The sequence below is a fragment of the Pristiophorus japonicus genome, chromosome 16, assembly GCF_044704955.1.
Source record: "Pristiophorus japonicus isolate sPriJap1 chromosome 16, sPriJap1.hap1, whole genome shotgun sequence".
Taxonomy (NCBI): Eukaryota; Metazoa; Chordata; class Chondrichthyes; family Pristiophoridae; genus Pristiophorus; species Pristiophorus japonicus.
This window is the reverse complement of record NC_091992.1, coordinates 63,864,458-63,876,348: the sequence shown is the minus strand read 5'-3', so window position 1 is coordinate 63,876,348 and position 11,891 is coordinate 63,864,458.

The following is an 11,891-nucleotide window of genomic DNA, read 5'->3' as shown; positions in this document are numbered from 1 at the left end:
CCTCCTCGTAATAGACATCTCCACTAATGGAAATAGACCATTATCCACTAGGTGCAGGCCCCTCAATATTTTGTACATCTTGATGAGTTCTCCCCTCAACCTCCTCTGTTCCAATGAGAACAAACCCAGCCTATCCTATCTGTCCTCATGACTAAGATTCTCCATTCCAGGCAGCATCCTAGTAAATCTCCCCTGTACCCTCTCGAGTGCAATCACGTCCTTCCTATAATACGGCGACCAGAACTGCACGCAGTACTCCAGCTGTGCCCTAACCAGAGTATTATACAATTTAAGCATAACCTCCCTGCTCTTATATTCAATGCCTCGGCCAATAAAGGCAAGCATTCCGTATGTCGCCTTAACCACCTGGCCTGCTACTTTCAGGGATCTGTGGTCAAGCACTCCAAGGTCCCTTTGTTCATCTACACTATTAAGTGGCCTACCGTTTAATGTGTATACCCTTTTCTTATTAGCCCTCCCAAAGTGCATCACCTCACACTTCTCGGAGTTAAATTCCATTTGCCACAGCTCTGCCCACCTGACCAGTAGATTGATATCCTCCTGCAGCCCATGACTTTCCTCTTCATTATCAACCACACAGCCGATTTTAGTGTTGTCTGCAAACTTATTAATCATACTCCTTATATTCAAATCTAAATCATCGATGTATACCACAAAAAGCAAGGTAACCAGTACTGAGCCCTGCGGAACCCCACTGGAAATATCTTTCCAGTCACAAACATCCATCAAGCATTACCCTCTGCTTCCTACCTCCAAGCCAATTTTGGATTCAACTTGCTATTTTGCCCTGGATCCCATGGGCTTTAACCTTCATGACCAGTCTACCCTCATCAAAAGCCTTGCTAAAGTCCATAAAATTCAATCAGGTTAGTCAAACACGATATAAAATTCTGATGGGATTGGACAGGTTAGATGCAGGAAGAATGTCCCCAATGTTGGGGAACCAGGGGTCACAGCTTAAGGATAAGGGGTAAGCCATTTAGGTCCAAGATAAGGAGAAACTTCTTCACTGAGAATTGTGAACCTGTGGAATTCTCTACCACAGAAAGTTGTTGAGTCCAGTTTGTTCGATATATTCAAAAGGGAGTTAGATGTGGCCCTTACAGCTAAAGGAATCAAGGGGTATGGAGAGAAAGCAGGAATGGGGTACTAAAGTTGCATGATCAGCCATGATATTGAATGGTCATATTCGAATGTCTGATCCCTGCACCTATTTTCTATGATCTTCCCTTAACAAATCCATGCTGACTGAGCCTAAATTAGTCCTTGCCTTTCCAAATGCAGATTTATCCTGTCTTTCAAGATTTTTTCCAATAATTTTCCCACCACTGAGGTTAGGCTGACAGGCCTGTAATTACTTGGCCTATCCCTTTTTCCCTTCTTAAACAAGGGTACAACATTAGCAGTCCTCCAATCCTTCGGCACCATGCCCAGATCCAAAGAGGACTGGAAAATGATGGTCAAGGCCTTTTTATTTTATCCTTTATTTCACTCAACAGCCTGGGATGTATTTCATCCATGCCTGCAGACTTATCTACTTTCAAAGCTGCTAAACCCTTTAATACTTCCTCACTTTTTTATTTCATCCAGAATATCACATTCCTCCTCTATAGCAGTATCTGCATTGCCCCTTTCCTTTGTGAAAACAGATGCAAAGTATTCGTTAAGAACCCGACCAACATCTTCCACCTCCCCACAAAGATTACCCTAATGGTCTCTAATAACCCCCACCCTCCCTCTTACTCTATATTTGTAGAATATCTTGGGGTTTTCTGGCTAAGAATTTCTCGTGCTCACTCTTAGCATTCCTAATATCCTTTTTAATTTTGCCTCTTAACTTTCTGTATTCTTCTAGAGATTCTAAAGTATTTAGCTGTTGGGAAGCCTTTATCATATACCTATTTTCCTTAATCCTCCCCTGTAAGTCCCGAGCCATCCAGGAGGCTCTAGAATTATTTTTCCCAGCTGTTTTCTTTAAGGGCACATGTTTGGCCTGAGTCCTCCGGATCTCCTCCTTGAATGCCTCCCACTGTTCCGACACTGATTTACCCACAAGTAGCCGTTTCCAGTCCACTATGGCCAAATCACTCCTTAACTTGGCAAAATTAGCTTTTCCCCAATTCAGAACTTTTATTCCAAGCCTATTGTTCTTATCCATAACCAACTTGAATCTGACTGAATTATGGTCACTGGCACCCCACCAATACTCAGTCAACCTGCCCAGCTTCATTCCCCAAAACTAAATCCAAAACCGCCCCCTCTCGTGTTGGGCTTGCTACATACTGACTAAAAAAGTTCTCGAATGCATTTCAAGAATTCCACACCCTCTATACCCTTCACACTATGTTTGTCCCAATCAATATTTGGATAGTTAAAATTCCCGACGATTACTACCCTATGGTTTTTAAGACTTCACAGCAATTTGCCTACATATTTGCTCCTCTATCTCCCTCCCACTGTTTGGGGGTCTATAATACATGCCCAGCAGTGTGATCGCCCTTTTTTATTTTTCAATTCGACCCATATGGCCTCAGTTAATGATCCCTCTAACATATCATCCCTCCTCGCTGCTGTAATAGTGTATTTAATCAGTACCGCGACATCCCACCCCCCTCTCTGTCTGGTCTAACAATCCTGTAGCCAGGAATATTGATCTGCCAAACCTGCCCCTCTTTCAGCCATGTTTCTGTAGTGGCTATAATGTCATATTCCCAAGTGTCTACTTGTGCTCTTAGCTCATCCGCCTTATTCCTTGCATTAAAGTATATACCATTCAGCCCTGGAAGACTGCCTTGCTTACTACATACTAAGCCCTGTTTCCTCTGTCTAACAGATTCGCTTTCTAGATTCTTGCTATCCAATTTCTGCTTTACTTCCTTCCCTTTTGAATTCGTTCTCAGGTTCCCACCTCCCTGCCAAGCTAGTTTAAACTCTCAACAGCACCAGCAAAGCTCCCCGCGAGGATATTGGTCCCGGTGCTGTTGACGTGCAACCTGTCCAGTTTGTACAGGTCCCATCTCCCTCAGAGGCGGTCCCAATGCCTAAAGAATTGAAAGCCCTCCCTCCTACACCAACTTTCCAGCCGCGTGTTCATCCTCTCTATCCTTCTATTCGTGCCTTTGATTTGGCTCTGGCTGCACTCCCCAGAGGCACCATCGCCCTCACTGATACTCAGAAGTGAATATCGGTTTGAAAGAGTGATGGACTTACGGGGGGGGGGGGCGGGGGACGACGACGACGACTCCTCCTGCGCTACTTGCCGAGCACACTTACGTCTGGTGATCACCCACTTCCCCTCTGCCTTTAAGCTGCGGGGTGACCACCTCCTGAAACGTGCTACCCACGTAATTCTCAGCCTCACGGTTGCACCTTATTGGCTTTACCCGCTGCTCCAGCTCTGAAATGCGGAGCTCGAGTAGTTGAAGCTGGAGACACCTCCTGCACACATGGTTGTCTAGGCTGCGCAAAGCATCCAGAACTTCCCACATGCCACAGGATGTGCATGCCACGTGACTCAGCTGTACTGCCATCCCTCTAGTTAGCCTTATCTAGTTTAAAATCGACAGAGAAAGAGAGCGCTACTTACCAACTCACTTCACTGACCTCCGAGCTCCCGAATCGCCGACCTCACAGGGCCTCCCGAACTCAGACTCTCCGACCTCCTTGCAAATGTTATCCTCAGGTTCAAATCCCTCCCTATCGCGAACCTCCTCCAGCCCAACATCCCTCCGAGAACTCTGCACTCCTCCAATTCTGGTTTATTGTGCAACCTCATTTCCTTTGCCTTCAGCTGCCGAGGCCCCAAGCTCTGGGGTTCCCTCCCCAAACGTTTCCAGTTCAGTCTTTCACTGAAAACACTGATTAATAGCCACCTCTTAGGTCACCTGTCCCAATGTCTTTCTTTGGTCCGGTGTCAATTGTGTTTGATAATGCACCTTTGGATATTTTGTTATGTTAAAAGCACTATATTTAAATGCAAGTTGTTGGTTCAAGACTCAGGAACTTGAAAGACCCAAGGACAAGGTTCCACATGTTCAAACATGGTGAGAGAACATGATTGGTGGCAGGAGTCACACCTGGGGGTGGGGGCGCATTGGAGAGCAGACCAGGCCAAGAAGCTTTGTACATTGTGGTTCCATCAGTAGAACAGTTTCATGAAAACTAAATCGGTGCCTTTGATCAGCTCTGACCCAACTTGGCAACTCATCCAAATAGACTGCAACTTCCAGAGTGCAGCACTTTGGGTTTAATAGTCTACAATTCCCAGAAACAGCTCCAGGATGCTCAAGCTGGCTCTGTGGGGCGCAGAGGAGCAGAGAGGGGGAGTTAGTTGCAAACAATAGCAGTGTCTGAATGGCAATCTACCCTAATATGTCATGGCCAACCTACTAACACAAGGTTGCTGGGGAAGGAGTCCCAGTTACAGGTTTGCACAGTGGGTGTGCTACATTTGTTTTATAAACAGAGCACAAAGTCAACCCTTCAAGTCATTACCACTTTCTTTCATGCTGCAGGTTCAGCTCTAACCCACAATCTATATTCAGGACATGCATTACATCACGATGACCCTACACACAGAAGCCCAGCTCATTCTTTACTTTACGTGCATGTACTTTCAGCAGTACTGCCGAGGGTCAGTTTACAAAGGCAAGCTATTTCAGGACTCAACTATTTTTATTTCAAAAGAGACAGCAGAAAGTAGAGGACTATTAAAATGGGGTGTAGTTTACAGAAGGATGCATCAAACATCCCAACTGCTTTTAACTAAAACATTAACACCTCTGAAGTAATTCAGAAATACAAACAATTTGAGAGGCATATAAAATGGAGCCATGCGGCAAATAAACAATTCCTAAAACAATTAAGCTCTGCCAGATTTCAGAGTCTGTTCCTTTGGTGAAGCACAGGAAGTGCCCAGGGTTCGAATAAGTGTCCACATACAATAGAGAGGCTTCAGAACCAGACTGAATGAATCCCCATGGTCACAATCACCTTGTGACAATTACACAAAGGCAAATATGAAGTAGACCAAAATTGAAGTGCTTGTAGAGAGAACATGATTTACAACAGTCTAAAAGAGTGTTAAAAACCTGAACTCAAACTTGAAATAGGAACTGAATTATTAAAAAAAGTGACATCAACACTGAATTCTGGAAGGACAGAGTTCCAACAGCTTACAAGACAGAAAGAACCAGGAGCACAATAGGGGAGGAAGGGATAACCAATTAAATTTGGGTGGAGCTTGTGTATTGTAGACCTGGGCTTTGCTAATTGCAGGCCTTGTATACAAGGCACTGATCCCTCAGCTAGTGAGGGCCTTGGTCCTCACTGCTGGCTCGACATTCAGGGGGGGGGGGGGGGGTGGGAGGAGCCTGCAGGCGTTGGATTTCACCCATGGATGTTCAATCACGCCCTTCAGAGGAAGTCTCAGTACCGGATTATGTCGAAGCAATTGACCGATTAGACTCTTGGCACCGTCTGACATGCGGGCTCCAAACTGGATATCAACCTAAAAAATTCTAATACAGAATTGTTTCAGTTTGAGGAACACTTAGAGACATTACTACAGAGTTTGTAATGAACAAATTGAAAGAAACTACCAAACTAGCCTTACTGATGACAAGCTTGTAAGGTGGTTACCCTTCACAATGTAGACCATTGTGGGTCCAAATGCACGACAGACTCAAAGGACACAGGCTGCTCACATCCTCTGGGAGGCAGCCCAGGTTAATTTTAAAAACTCAATAATTTGTGTAGAGGAGTGCAGGCCAGGTAGATAAGGTGGTTAAGGCGGCATATGGAATACTTGCCTTTATTAGTTGAGGCATGGAATACAAGAGCAAGGTTATGCTTGAACTGTATAAAACACTGGTTAGGCCGCAGCTGTAGTACTGCGTGCAGTTCTGGTCACCACATTACAGGAAGGATGTGATTGCACTGGAGAGGGTGCAGAGGAGATTTACGAGGATGTTGCCTGGACTGGAGAATTTTGGCTATGAGGAAAGATTGAAGATGCTGGGGTTGTTTTCTTTGGAACAGTGGAGGCTGTGGGGAAACTTAATTGAGGTGAATAAAATTATGAGGGGCCGAGATAGAGTGGGTACGAAGGACATATTTCCATTAGCAGAGAGGTCAATAACCGAGGGTCATAGATTTAAAGTAGAAGGATTAGAGGGGAGTCGAGGAGACCTGTTTTCACCCAGAGCGTGGGGCGAGGGTGGGGTCAGGAACTCACTTACTGCAAGGGTGGTAGAGGCAGAACCCTTATTGCATTTACAAAGTACTTGGATGTGCACGTGAAGTGCCGTAACCTACAGGGCTACGGACAGAGTGGGATTAGGTTTGAAAGCATTTTTTGGGCCGGCAGACACGAGACTGAATGGCTGTAAATGGATATGATTCTATGACAATTCTAACTACAACTGCTCACCTTACAGATCCTCCTGTAAGTCTCCTGGTGAGACCCAGATTCGAATGGAGAGTGTCCAACCAGGAATTCATAGCACAGAATTCCCAGGCACCACAATTCCACTTTCTCATCATGCATCCGGCCTTCAACCATCTCTGGAGGCAGGTAATCCAAAGTGCCACACAAAGTCTTCCTTCTGCAGGGATTCAATTTATAATACAAGGTCAGAACAGAAGTCAGATACAACCTGACAGCATAGGGACAGAGTCCCTCCCCATCCCCCAATACTGGTACCAGTAAGACCCAATGTCTGGTTCCCTGAAGTATGGCACTCTACCAATTACTGAAGCGCTTCCTATGAACCACCGGTGTGAGGAGGCTACTGGCAGAGACTGATCTTCCCACACCCAACACAGCACACTTCCACATTAAACCTCATGCTGAGGAAGGCAAACTTCAGATGTACTTTCACCACAGGCTGCTACAATACCAGATGCAAATAGGTTCATTTAAATCTGTGCCTGGACCTACTGGCACACTTGGCACTGAGCAGGAGGGGAGGGAAGGCAATCAGAGAGGCTTTGGAAAGGAGAGAAGGGAGACGACAAGCCTCAGAGATTTGGAGGCAGTTCCAGATGGCGAGGGCATAACGATTGAACAAGACGCCGATGGTAGGGCAGAGAACAAGTAGACTTGTGCATGGCCAGGAGATCACGGCAGTAGTATGGGGCAAAGCCCTGGAAGAATTTGAACACGAGGCTGAAGATCTTTTAATCGTTGGGATACAAGAGCGCAGCAAAGCTTGGCAAGCACTGGAATAATAGGAATGAGGGTCGATGTACATAGAAATTAGGTTCAGGAGTAGGCCATTCAAGCCTGCACCGCTGTTCATTATGATGGCTGATCATTCAACCTCAGTACTCCTTTCCTGCTTTCTCTTCATACCCCTTGATGCCTTTGGCCGTGAGGGCCATATCTAACTCCCTTTTGAATCTATCTAACGAACTGGCATCAACAACTTTCTGCGGTAGACAATTCCACAGGTTAACCACTCTCTGGGTGAAGAAGTTTCTCCTCATCTCGGTCCTAAATGGTTTACCCCTTATTCTTAGACTGTGACCACTGGTTCTGGAACTCCCAGCAACAGGAACATTCTTCCCGCCTCTAAGCTGTCCAATTCCATCAGAATTTTATACGCTTCTATGAGATCCCCTCTCATTCTTCTAAACTCCAGTGGATACAAGCCCAGTTGATCCAGTCTCTCCTCATATGTCAGTCCTGCCATCCCACGAATCAATCTAGTGAACCTTCGCTGCACTCCCTCAATAGCAAGAACATCCTTCTTCAGATTAGAGGATCAAAACTGAACAATATTCCAGGTGTGGCCTCACCAAGGCTCTGTACAACTGCAGTAAGACCTCCCTGCTCCTACACTCAAATCCTCTAGCTATGAAGGCCAACATACCATTTGCATTCTTCACCACCGCTGTATCTGCATGCCAAACTTCAATGACTGATGTACCATGACACCTAGGTCTCGTTGCACCTCACCTTTTCCTAATCTGTCACCATTCAGATAATATTCGGTCTTCCTGTTTTTGCCACCAAAGTGGTTAACCTCATTTATCCACATTATGCTGCATCTGCCATGCATTTGCCCACTCACCTAACCTGTCCAAGTCACCCTGCAGTCTCTTAGCATCCTCCTCACAACTCACACCGCCACCCAGCTTAGTGTCATCTGCAAACTTGGAGATATTACATTCAATTCCTTCATCTAAATCATTGATGTATATTGTAAATAGCTGGGGTCCCAGCACTGAACCCTGCGGCACCCCATTGGTCACTGCCTGCCATTCTGAAAAGGACCTGTTTATTCCGCATCTGCTTCCTGTCTGCCAACCAGTTCTCGATCCACGTCAATACATTACCCCCAATACCATGAGATTTAATTTTGCACACTAATCTCTTGTGTGGGACCTTGTCAAAAGCCTTTTGAAAGTTCAAGTACACCACATCCACTGGTTCTCCCTTGTCCACTCTACCCGTTACATCCTCAAAAAATTCTAGAAGATTTGTCAAGCATGATTTCCCTTTCATAAATCCATGCTGACTTGGACCAAGCCTGTCATCACTTTCTAAATGCACTGCTATTTCATCTTTAATAATTAATTCCAACATTTTCCCCACCACCGATGTCAGGTCTATAATTCCCCATTTTCTCTCTCCCTCCTTTTTTAAAAAAAGTGGTGTTACATTAGCTACCCTCCAGTCCTTGGAACTGATCCAGAGTCAATAGAATGTTGGAAAATGATCACCAATGCATCCACTATTTCTAGGGCCCCTTCCTCAAGTACTCTGGGATGCAGCCCATCAGGCCCTGGGGATTTATCGGCCTTCAATCCCATCAATTTCCCTAACACAATTTCCTGACTAATAAGGATTTCCTTCAGTTCCTTCTTTTCGCTAGACCCTCAAACCCCTAGTATTTCTGGAAGGTTATTTGTGTCTTCCTTCGTAAAAGCAGATCCAAAGTATTTGTTCAAATGGTCTACCATTTCTTTGTTCCATATTATAAATTCACCTGATTGTGTCTGCAAAGGACCTACATTGGTCTTCACTAATCTTTTTCTCTTCACGAAACAGAGAAGGTGCATCTCCTTTTACCAACATTCAGCCAGTGGAAGGGGCGACTTATTTGCTTCCTCTTTCCTCTAGTGAAGATGGATCTTGCCTGAAGAAATCCCCCCAAATCACCAGCCAGCAAACAACACAAGTAGTCCGCGGGAGCGAGGGCACAAGCTGAGGCACGGGAGACGGAGATTTTCCTCACGATCAATACTCAAGAACATAAGAATTAGGAGCAGGAGTAGGCCATACGGCCCCTCGAGCCTGCTCCGCCATTTAATCACACGGCTGATCTTCCACCTCCACTCCACTTTCCGCCCGATCCCCATAGTCCAAAAATCTAACGATCTCAGTTCTGAATATACTCAATGACTCAGCAACCACAGCCCTTTGGGGTAGAGAATTCCAAAGATTCACAACCCTCGGAGCGAAGAAATTCCTTAAATGGCCGACCCCTTAGCCTGGTGCTATGCCCCTTTGTTCTAGACTCTCCAGCCCAGGGAAACAACCTCTCAGCATCTACCCGGTCAAGCCCTCCCAGAATCTTGTGTTTCAATGAGATCATCTCTCATTCTTCTAAACTCCAGAGTGTATAGGCCCAGTCTGCTCAATCGCTCCTCACAGGACAACCCTGTCATTCCAGGGATCAATATAATGAACCTTTGTTGCACCGTCTCCTTCCTTAGATACAGAGACCTAAACTGTGCACAGTACTCCAGGTGTGGTCTCACCAAGGCCCATTACAACTGTAGCAAGACTTCCTTATTCTTATACTTCAACCCCCATGCAATAAAGGCCAATATGCTATTTGTCTTCCTAATTGCTTGCTGTAACTGCACGCTAGCTTTCTATATTTCCTGTACGAGGACACCCAAACCTCTCGGAACACCTACAGTTAATTGCTTCTCACCATTTAAAAAATATCCAGTGAGAACAGGATGGTCACCTCTGACACCTTCCCTGACCCAAAGGTCGAAGCACTTGCTTGCCACAGCTGGTGTTACAATGGCAAGCTCATACACATCATAGAAGTTGAAGCTGCTGCTGCAATAAGGGGAGTCTGGGGGATTTAGACCAAGGAGGGAACAGTCTTGCAGCAACCTTATTACTTTTCAGCCCGATTCTGTTCTTATCTATTCAGTCACAACCAGAGAATCTGCTACAATAGCTTCTCTTACCCTCCCCATGCCTCTGGAGTCCCTCATGGATCTATCTTTGGCACCCTCGGCAACATCATCCAAAGCCACAACGACAGGTGCATACTTACGCTGATGACACCCAGCTCTACCCCACCACCTGTTCTCTCTACCCAAACTGGCTATTAAACAGAGGGTAGGGGTTAAGGGTCGCTACTCAGACTGGCAAAAATTGCAAAGTACTGTTCCACAGGGATTGGTGCTGGGACCAGAATTGTTCACAATTTATATAACAATATGGACTCCAAAATCAAAATTTGCAGATGACACCAAATTGTGGGTGTAGGTAATAGTGGGGAAGAATACGACAAAATGCAATACGACAATAGACGTGCAGACTGGGTGTGTAACGGCATGAATTTCAATATAGATAATCGTGAAGTGGTGCAGTTTGGTAGGAGGAATAAGGAGGTCACATACAGTGTGTAAAATGATTAATTGGGGTGGAGGAGCAGAGGGATCTGGCGGTACAGCTACACAAATCACAAAGTAGCGATGCAGGTTAATGCTATTTAAAAAAAGCAAACCAAACACTGGGGCTCATTTCTAGAGGGATAGAATTAAAAAGCAGAGAAGCAATGTTAAACTTGTGTAATACCTTGGTTAGACCACACTTGGAGCACTGCACAGTTCTGGTCTCCATATTGTAAAAAGGATGTAGAGGCGCTGGAGAAGGTGCAAGAAGGATGATACCAGAACCGAGAGGTTATACCCATCAGGAAAGATTGAACAAGCCTTTCTAGAAGTCTCTGGAAAAGAGAAGATGGAGGAGTAACCTGATAGAGGACTTTAGGATTATAAAAGGATTTGACAGGGTAGACGTAAAGAAAATTTTTCCATTTGTAGGGGAGCCCAACACCAAAGGTCATAAATATAAAACAGGCACTGATAAATCCAATACATAATTCAGGAGAAACCTTTTTACCCAAAGAGTGTGAAGAATGTGGAATTCGGTACCACAGGCGAATGAATAAACACATGAGGCAGAACGGAATAATAGTATCTGATTGGGTTAGAAGAACAGGGCTGGGAGGAGGCTCCTGTTGAGCAAAATGGGCAGATGCAGTATAATGTGGATAAATGTGAGTTTATCCACTGATAGCAAAAACAGGGAGACAGAATATTATCTGAATAGTGACAGATTAGGAAAAGGGGAGGTGCAATGAGACCTGGGTGTCATAGTTCATCAGTCATTGAAAGTTGGCATGCAGGTACAGCAGGTGGTGAAGGCAGCAAATGGCATGTTGGCCTTCATAGCTAGGGGATTTGAGTATAGGAGCAGGGATGTCTTATTGCAATTGGTGAGACCTCATGTGGAATATTGTGTTCTGTTTTGGTCTCCTAATCTGAGGAAGGACATTCTTGGTATTGAGGGAGTGCAGCGAAGGTTCACCAGACTGATTCCCGGAATGGCAGGACTGACATATGAGACGACACTGAATCGACTGGGCCTGTGTTCAGTTTAGAAGGATGAGAGGGGATGTCATAGAAACATAAAATTCTGACGGGACTGGGCAGGTTAGATGCAGGAAGAATGTCCCCGATGTTGGGGAAGTCCAGAACCAGGGGACACAATCTGAGGATAAGGGGTAAGCCATTTAGGACAGAGATGTGGAGAAACTTCTTCAGAGAATTGT